The sequence below is a fragment of the Panicum hallii genome, chromosome 8, assembly GCF_002211085.1.
Source record: "Panicum hallii strain FIL2 chromosome 8, PHallii_v3.1, whole genome shotgun sequence".
Classification (NCBI taxonomy): Eukaryota; Viridiplantae; Streptophyta; class Magnoliopsida; order Poales; family Poaceae; genus Panicum; species Panicum hallii.
The window spans coordinates 5,087,505-5,098,190 of record NC_038049.1 but is presented as its reverse complement, the minus strand read 5'-3'; positions in this window follow the sequence as shown (position 1 = coordinate 5,098,190).

The following is a 10,686-nucleotide window of genomic DNA, read 5'->3' as shown; positions in this document are numbered from 1 at the left end:
AGCAGCAGGAAGAGGCGGCGAACATGCTCGCTGCAAAACACTTGACTTGCCAGAGGTCCAACACAGACTGGCGAACATGCTCGCCTGCCGCAGGAGGCCGGTCATAAGTGATGCGAGAGGAGAAGGCACATTTTTGCCTTACATGTCTACTTGACTTTCTCCCAGGCTTGGCCCAAATATTGTCACGGAATAGCAGATTTATTGTAGTGGATCCATTGTACGGCAGTTCAATCATTTACTCTATGACCTCTCAAGGTCCGAAACAGTAAAACTCTCCGTACCACTTTGCCATAGCTGAAGTAGTTATATAACTTTTGACGTTTTTCTACACAATAAATAAAAACATTGACGCCAGAAACTTCTGCGACGGCGGAATCTGAAACCTTAACCATTGACCAGTTGTTAATTATTGATAAACTTGCAGTACAGATGCACGTGAAGCTTACCTTCCTTGGTTGTTGCCCTTGCTAACCGCGAGCGCGCCCACTTCTTCAATCATCGTCCTAGCCCAAGTGGCTGTGTAGTCGGTAGATGTAGGTATGTAAAGCTGCTCGTCGTAGATTGTCTGCATGATCGAAGATGCCGGAGTAGTTAAGCAATAATATGAACATGAGTTTTTGAATCGTCCTAGCATATGTCTACTAGATCCACTAGCATATGGTTGTGTAGATTCCGCCAAATCAAAAAATTGCAGAAAAGTAATGAAGTGAACAGCTAGGAGAGAGATTCCTACCAACCATTTTTCAGTGTCCAACAACATACGTACTGTTGATGACGTAGAAATGCGTCGTTGTACTAACACGTCACAACTCACATGCAGCTAGCAGAGATGATCCTAGATTCCTAGCAACGCATCTGAGAAAGCCAGATACTGCCCAGATCGACTTGGTTCATAATTATATTCCTAGATCTTCAACCGATGTGGCCTAAGCTTGCCAGGTCATCTAGCATATGTGTCTATTTGCTTGAACTCGATAAAATGGGATACCCTGGTTTCCAAATTCCAAAATCGGATACAACGAGCAGACTTGTATGTCTGCAAAAACCGTCGCAGGACCTCATAATTTTTACATCGATCTGCAGTACAAATTAGGCGTTACATATTCCTGTTTCGATTGTCTCAACGAGCGATTCCTATGGTGCACTAAGGTACGTAGATTATTTGACCTTACCTTGGTGCTGTTAGAAGGCCTTTTTATGTAACATCTTAATTTTTAAATTAGGAGGCTAAATAAATTTTGCTAGATTTTTGGCAGGAACCATAAGATTTTTATCCAAGTTCTTTTGATTTTAAAATATTTACTGTGAATTAAAAATAATTTACTTAGCTATAAAAAAGAAATATAAGAAAAATAGGCCTTGTGCATTCTCATGCCGCACTGCATTTATTTTATTGTTTATTTACAATTGAATTTAAATTTTAAATTTAAATTCAATTGAGTTGCATCTCTTTTAATCCAAAAGGCCCTCCTTTTCTTTTTCTTTTCCTCTCTTCTTTCTTTTGGCCTAGCCCAGCTCTTTCTCTCTTCTCCCTTCCTTTTCTCCCGCGCGGCCCAGCCCAACCAGCCCAGCTCTCTCTCCCATCCCAAGCCGCCTCCTTCTCTCTGCTGCCGATAGGCGGGCCCCACCTGTCGGGGCCTTCCTCTTCCTCCTCAAGCCAAGCTTGGACTCGAGCCCGAGTCCGGCTGGTACGCGCCTCCCCGCGCGCCTGGGCCCGCACGCTGAGGCCCCTCGGCTGTCCCATAAATACGCCGCCCTGTGCCCTTGAGCCCCATCGAGTCGCAACCGCCACCTTCGCCTGGCAAAACCCTAGCCGCGCCGCCGCATCCGCTCGAGCTCGGGCCACCGCCAATCCACTGCCTCACAGCTCGCCTTCGACGCCCAGCCGCCGCCGAAGCTCCGCGACGTGGTGAAGACCACCGCCAGCCTTTCTTTCCCCTCTCTCTCACCTTCCCGCGCTGGCAATCGCTCGCCGGAGCGCCGCTGGGCCTCCCCGCCACTTTCCCAGCCCCGCGTACCCATCCCGAGCCCATAGACGCGTTCCCCGTCGCCCCCTCTCTCTTCTAGGCCAAACCCGAGCCAAAGCTGTTGCCGGAATCACGTTTACGCGATTCTTCGGTGAGCTGCCGCCGCTCGACATCGTGTGCCGTCGCCAACGCTGCCGCCTGAGCCGTCTGCCCACCGCCGCCATCGGATCTAGATCCCATGATCTAGACTGGGGTCAAACAGTTCAGTACCGGTCAACCCTAGGCATTTTTGCAAAAGAGCCCCTCTGCTTTTAGGAAATCAACCCACAGTCCATACTAGTTCAAAAGTATTTGCAAAATTGTCCCGTTTCTTCTATTTTAACCCCTGGACTTTTCTAAAATATAACCCGCCATCACTAGTCTCTCTATTTTTCAATCTAGACCCTAGATTTAAGGTTTATTTATATTTTAGCCCTCGTTTCTTCGGTTCTGAGCCCTTTTAATTTCAAATCTTTTACAAATAAGCCCCTGGAATCATGTTTTAGCCATAACTTCTCCGTTCTATCTCCGTTTTCATTGATTCTTGCGCTCACGCGATCCTTGCGACATGTACAGTAGCTTTATAACCTTATTTTAATCTATTTGTATTGTTTGGTGTACTGTTTCTTATTTACTGTACTTGCTTACTTGTATGAACTTGTGTGGTGCGATAGACGATGCGTAGTTTGAGGATCCACAAGACCAAGGCTTTGAAGACACCGCTAAGAGGCAGCGACTCTTTGAGGAAGGCAAGCGGTCCTTGATCATATTTTGGTCCTAATAACTTTCTAAATACACATATTTACTTTATATGCATGCATGTGTCTATAATATGATGGATCCCAAACTAAGGACATGCCTAGTCTCTATTGCCCTTCCTTGATTAAACCTGGGTTGTTTACTTTATGTTGTAGCTGTGCTAGTTGCTCATCTACTTAGACTATGGTTGGTTAATTCAGAAACAGTGCTATACTTGTTTTACTTCTTGTTCTAGAATACGTTGTAGTGATAATTATAAGATCATTGCATTAATTGGAACATGGAGAACCACCCGAAAAAATAGTGCAACCACAATACTACATGACTCTGGTCTTGGCTGATTAATTAGAAACTTTAGCTTATAACTGGTCTTACCGAAAGGGCAAGAGAGGGGAGTGCGTTGATGGGGTATAGCCCGGTCCTCTTGGAGGCTTTGTTTATGGTCCTTGGCTAAGGTATCGCCACATTAGGGAGGGTTATGACCACTGCGGCCTGAAACCTTAGCGGATCATTGCAAGTTAGGGAATCTTTATAAAGGCCTCGTTGCGAATCCCTGCCACTCACATCGGAAGTGTTTAAGGGCCTTGCAAACCCGACATAAAGGGAAACACGAGTTGTGGGTAAAGTGTACAACCTCTACAGAGTGAAAGCTGATATATTAGCCATGTTCACGGTTACGAGCAGCTTGAACCCTCACATGATAATTGAACTTGAAGATGATCTAAATTGATGGTCTTTATTTATGTTGTTGTTACTTATCTCTTTTACTTATTTAAGGGTTTTGGTATATACTTACACTTAGTTAATGCTTGCTAAATAAAACTTGACCAACTAAAAGTGCTTATCGCAGTCAAACCATGCAACTATTTCTTAAAATTGGCCTTGTGTTATCAGTCAAAACCCACCGGCGAGCAGCGACAGGCAACACGAGGAGCGGGGAGGCTTCCGAGACTGCTGGTGGGTCCCGGTCCCTCGGTCAACGGCCCAGAAGTCCGGCATACGCTCTGGCTTGGTGAAGTGTTAGGCGTGCCACCTGACCTATACCTGATCAGGAAGGTGTATAAACCGTTCGTCAGCTATTTTCCTGCATACACAGCCATATCAAACGTTAGTTCGAGCCGTGATCGGCTCTGACAACGACCCCGAGATCAGCTAAAGAAGCCGACGGAATCATTGTATTAGATCGGACCTTCGGATACCTTCCAGAATCGGCTAAAAGAAGCCGATTGCCACGTTTAACGGATCGGATCTACTAAACATATGAACGTTTTGCACAAATCTGATAGAAAAGATAGAAACATGCTCTGTAATTACCAAGCTGATCCAATCTGCGACGGTAAAAGCTTTCACCGTATGACCGGAACATCCTACGCGTGGTTGAGCCTAACGAACATAAAAGATGACAATACGCTAACCCAAAGAGAGGCCTAAAACCAACTTAACAAGTCGATTCCCGGAACAATCTCTCGTCAGGTTACCATAAGGCACCAAACATGCAGCCGAAACATTCAACCCGTTTGAAGGGCCTAATCATTCGGATATTAAACCAATTCCTCGTAACACAAAGAACTACCATAATAGATTAGATCTACTTAGCAATAACAGAGCAAGGCGCTGCCCTTGCACCTGAGACCACGTATAAGAGCAGCTAAACGATTATGAACAGCAAGCGAAATATAGATCTACTATTCAAAACCAATGCAGCATCATAATCGTTTAAGATAACTAGCATTACTCGCCATAAAAACGCTTCAGTATGAGAAACATAAAGATAAACAGATAACAGAAACGCTGCTCCGACCATGCGGAACATGATCGGAGCAGCATGACGATTACCTGGAAAAGCCCTTGGGGAAGGAGTGGCGATGCACCGAGAGTTTGTTGTGAATGATTGATTGATTGATTTTTGAATCTCACGATACATATTTATAGTCCGGAGACTTGATCTTTTCTAACTAACCCTAGCTGATTACAATACAATCTCTAACTTACTATATTTAAACTATCCTTAGATACACGGCCATCCTGGCCCTTGACACGTTCGCACAGAAGCCGATTTGCAGACCATTACGATGATTTCCTTCAGGCCATGTTGCTCTCAGCCCATCCCTTGGTCCAGTCAAATTATAGCGATAACACATGCCCCCCGGTTTTGGCAATGATAATTCCGAAACCATTGCCCCCTCGACTTCTCAGACTTGTGCACGCTCATACCGCTCCCATGCCATTAGATGTGGCCCTTCGACTTCCAAGGCCTGCACACGCGCTCTGCCTTCCAATACCATCGGACACGTCCTTTCGACTTCTCCCTCGGGAATCGCGATAACGCCGCTTCGCCTTCCATCTCTGCCTTTATAAACTGTTATCGGCGGATTTATTTCTATCCATCTTCTTCCCCCCGTGCATTAGTCGTATCAGCACACTCTGCATCCCCTGACAATGGCTTCCTTTTCCTTTGATTCCTCCAATTCCCCTTCGTCTTCTTCCATAATCTCCATCACTTCTCCTGACTCTAACACCTCCAGAGAGGCGACATCGGAGTTCGATCCAATAGCTTCATATGAAGCTCTCGCCGCTCCGCATTGGGACGCAGGGGAGTGGGACTACAGCACTTGGTCAGAGGATGATGAGCCCCTGACCGACGATGAAGACCTCCAGATTCTCCTTTATGGGGACCTGGATGAAGGCGATGACGAAGATTCCTGGGATGACGATTTCTTCTCTTTCTCAGAAGAAGATGTCAAGGACACTTCCACCAGTGACGACTCAGCAGCAGGAGGGTTCCTGCATGGTGGATCGTCGAGTTCGGAAGACGACGGGGATGCAAGCGACGACAACAGCGATGACGGTGGCGACAACAACAACAACACTGACGGCGACGATGGCAGCAGCGATGATGACGCCAGCGCGTCCCCCCAGTACAAACGCTGCAAGACCTTAGGGACTTACTGGTGGTAGTTCATAGGGTCTTCCGCTGTTGTGCGCATAGCCGATAGATCGGCTTCTTTTGTGATAATTTCTTGTAAATGACCCCCTTTGTTTCAGCGAGCCAATGTTAAAGAATTTAATCTTCTAAAGTCTGAGGGCATCGCATCGGCCTCTTTCCTTGAATTGCCCAATCCAATCTCAAACTTTCTTTATTCTGGATTAAAAATCCCAAAGACTCGAGTACCCTTCAATTGATCTCGTTAATAACAAGAGTACTCCGTAGTCGACTTCTTTGCTTGTTGTTAGATCTCGATCCCCAATCAGGTCAAAAAATATGAGTACCCAGGAAACCTCGCACAGAAGTCGAACCTGTTCTTGTAAGATCGAGAGACACCTGCAACCATCCTCTCTGCTTTTATCGAAACCCAGGATTTGCAAGGCCCAATTATTGCTCCTAAAGTCGATGGTTTAACATCGGCTGTTCAACCTTCAGTTCTGTGCACGGACCGGTGCTGCTTTTTCTTTACAGATCTGGCTTGCTCATCTCATTCCACCTTACAGCCTGATGCATTGCACTGGCTTCCAAAGTACCCGATAGATGCTGTCCTGCAGCCTAATATACCACGAGGTACCCGATCAGATCAACTCGATGTACTGCAAAGTACTCAATTATATCTTGCAGCCCAATGTGTCAAATCGGCTTTCCTCGCAAACACCCTGATTGTACTAGTCCATAGCCTGATGCCTTACATCGGCTTCATTACTCATCTTCCCACATGCTCGGGAAATATTTCTTGAGATGCTGACCATTGACAGCCACTGGAAATTTAACCCCATTCAATTCTTCGAGCATGTATGCATTCCCTGGCAGAGCTTGATCAACTCTATAAGGCCCGTGCCAATTTGGAAACCATTTGCCATATGTCGCATCCTTAGTCCCCAATGGTAATGCCGCTTCCCACACTAAATCCCCAACTTGGAACTGCTTCGGTTTAACCTTCTTGTTGTACGCGCAGGCTACCTTGGCCTTATTTTCCTTGATCTTTTCCAGCGACCAAAGCTTGAGTTCTGTAATGTCTTCCACATTGTCGCTCATCAGTGCTGCGTATTCTTCAGCAGTCAACTCATTCTGAAACTCTATCCGTCTTGAACTAGCCGTAATTTCCCATGGCAATACGGCCTCCTGCCCATATACTAAATGATTTGGTGAAGTTCTTGTTGCCCCATGGCATGAAACACGATAAGCCCATAACGCTTCTGATAATACTTCATGCCAACGCCGTGGGTATTCATCAATCTTCCTTTTGATCAGCTTGATCAAGCTTTGATTGGACGCTTCGGCTTGTTCGTTTGCCTGAGCATAGTATGAGATGACCTGATCAATTTAATCCCCATGTCGGCAGTGAACTTTTTGAATTCATCAAATATAAACACCAATCCTCCATCTGTTGTAATGGTCTGAGGAATCCCAAACCTATGAATAACGTGTTTTCTGATGAAATTGATGACGTCCCTCGATGTTATTGACTTCATAGGAACAGCCTCTACCCATTTGGTAAAATAATCTGTGATGGCCAAAATAAACTGATGGGCTTTACTTGATGGAGGATTAATCTTACCGATCATTTCCATGCCCCAGCCCCTGAACGGCCAAGGTTTGATAATAGGATTCATTGCTGATGCTGGTACTATCTGTATTTTTCCAAATCTCTAGCAGGCCTGGCATCCTTTATAATACTTGAAGCAATCTTCCAGCATATCAGGCCAATAATATCCCGAACATCTGATCAACTATTTCATCTTGTGAGCTGATTGATGAGTACCACACGTGCCTTCATGGACTTCATGTAAAGCCGATTGGAATCAATCGGCCCCAAGCACTTAAGTAGTAGCCCTTCCAGAGTCCTGTAGAACAAGTCATCCCCTATCAGGACATACTTCATGGCTCTGTAACGTATCTTCTTAGGTGCCCCCCGAGCCGGATTCTTCAAGTAATTGAAGATATCGGCTCTCTAATCCCCCTGATCCAGCAGGTTTATTGGAAAATCAGCTCTATCCGCCGTGTCTTTGTAACCGGAAGCCATCTGGGCAAGATCATTGGCCTCAGAATTTTGCACCCTTGGTATCCAATAAAAGTTTATACATCTGAAATGGGCCATTAGCTCCTGGCATTGTCTCCACAAGGGAAACAACAACTCGCTCTCACATCGGTATGTCTCCGTGAGCTGAGAGATAACCAGTTTGGAATCCCCAAAAACTTCTACTGCTTCTGCGCCAGCTTCGAGAAGTAACTCCATACCTTTGTGCACTGCTTCATACTCGGCTAGATTATTGGTGCAAGGTGTTGGCAATCTAATCGAAAAGGAATATGTTGCCCCCCAAGGCGAGACAAGCAAGATACCTATGCTGGAACCATCTCCACAGACCGATCCATCAAAAAACATTGCCCATGCACGGATGGAAAGCGCTGCTATGTCTGAGCTGGTCCTTTCCGTAATGAGGTCAGCCAGTGCCTGCCCTTTGACTGCTTTCGCAGGCTGGTACCGGATATCAAATTCTGATAGAGCGAACATCCATTTACCGAGTCGACCGGGGCCGATAGCATATGCTTGATAACATCTGATTTGCAGATGACAATTGTCTCGGCAGAAAGCAGGATGTGGCGGAGCTTCGTACAGGTAAAGAATAGACAAAGGCATAGTTTCTCAATTTCATGGTACCTTGTCTCTGCATCTAGCATCCTCCTGCTGAGATAAAAAAACAACTCTCTCCTTACCATCCTGCACTTGTACGATGACCGAAGCAATGGAAGTGTCACCCACTGACAGATAAACATAAAATGGCTTACCCTGCTGGGGTGGGACTAACACAGGCGGCTTGGATAAATATTCTTTGCTTTCTTCGAACGCCTGTTGTTGCTCTAGCCCCCAGCGGAACTCGTCATTGGCTTTAGTTTTCACCAACTCCATGAATGGCTCGATCCTTCCTGACAGATTGGAAATGAACCTCCTAACAAAATTTATCTTACCAATGAGTTGCTGGAGTTCCTTCTTTGTAGTAGGTGGCACCATTGTTTTTACAGCTTCTTGACTTTTTAGGCCAATCTCAATTCCCCGTTCATGAACCAGAAAACCCAGGAACTGACCGGCCGATACACCAAAGGCACACTTCTTAGGATTCATTCTAAGCCCGAACTTCCTAGTTCGTTCCAGAACTTGCCGTAGATCTCCTAAATGTCCCTCATCCGATGCAGATTTTACGACTACGTCATCAATATAGATTTCCACCAGCTTGCCGATCAAATCATGAAACATATAGTTCATGGCCCGTTGATATGTAGCACCAGTATTTTTGAGCCCAAAAGTCATAACCACGTACTCAAATAATCCTACTGCACCTGGTACTCTGAATGCAGTCTTATGAATATCTTCTGGAGCTATGAAAATCTGGTTGCAACCAGCGTTGCCATCCATAAAACTTAATATTTTATGACCGGCAGCCGCATTAATCAACGTTTCCTCAACTGGCATTGGGTACTCATCCTTTGGTGTTGCTCTATTAAGATGAAGTCTACACATACTCTCCATCGGCCATCCTTCTTCTGTACAGGCACAATACTAGAAATCCATTCAGCATACCTGCATGGCCTGATGAAGCCTGCTGTTATCATCTTTTCGACTTATTTTTTGACTTCTTCTAGGACTTCGGCCTTCATTTACCGTGCTCGTTGCTGGAATGGCCGAAATCCTGGCTTAAGAGGGAGTCGATGCTCTACAATACTTCTATCCAACCCGGGCATCTTCGCGTAATCCCAGGCAAAACAGTCCGTATATTCTCTTAGCAGTGTTATCATCGCCTTTCGTAACTCTGGTTTTAACTTTTTGCTGATAAATGTTGGCTGTGACTTATCCCCAGGACCAATATCGACTTCTTCTAGCTCGTCAGCAGATGTAAACCTGTATCCTAACTTCCCTTCATCCATCAAGTCGATACTGCAAATAGACAAAGAATATGAAGCAGAAAGATTTGGCCGATCGCAGGGATCGGCCGACTTGTTCTTTGCATTATGTGTTATTTTACAATCACATGGCCGGCTGCTCGAGTAGGTCTCTTTGCGATCATTATAACAATGTAACATGGATGACAAAAACAACTCGATTCTATCTTTTGGCGGCCGATCGCAGGGATCAGTCTCTCCTGTTACTTTCCCATCTACTCTGTAAGGCCAGTGGATAAGACCAGCCTCACCCCGTTTTTTGTAGCTTCCACGCGGTTGCAGCCCTCCAGGCTGATCCTTGATATTGGCTCCTGGTCTTCCGCATCGCAATGAAGCGTCCCCCCATCAGGGAAGACTTAAAAGTGATGCTTTATCAGTCCCAGGAGGTTGATAACACTTTTATTACATCAGATGGTACATCACCGTATAGCTCTTCGCGGTAATGGGCAGTGAAACGCCACTATCGCGAGGATTACAACTAAAACCCACACTACTACACTAGCTACGAAAAGAGGGTCATCAGAGTCTTGCGCCATGCGGAGTTCCAGCGGTGGCCTTAACCACAGGCAAGACTGGGTGCAGGACGAAACCCTACTCGACGTCTTCGGGGAGGTAGTCTGGATCTTCTGCTGTAAGGAGTAAGAATGGGGTGAGTACAAACGTACTCAGCAAGTCCAATCACACCCATGGAGGGGGTATAACAGAAATCAATGCACAGGACAATCCAAGGATAAGGTTATGGTTCATTTGCGGAAAACTCGGTTGTATGCAAAGGTTCGTTTTAAAAAACATTTCCAAAACAAGTTATCTAGTACCAAGAAGCACATGATGTTGATCCACACAGGATCCAGGTTTTAAACTGCTACCAGACTCCCCGTCCGCCGTAGCACACGGCACAACTGCCGGACACTTTTCCAAACAACCCACACCAGTCCAACCATTCCCGGAGAGAAACACTAGTCATGTGACCACACCATAACTTGCCCAATACCGTGG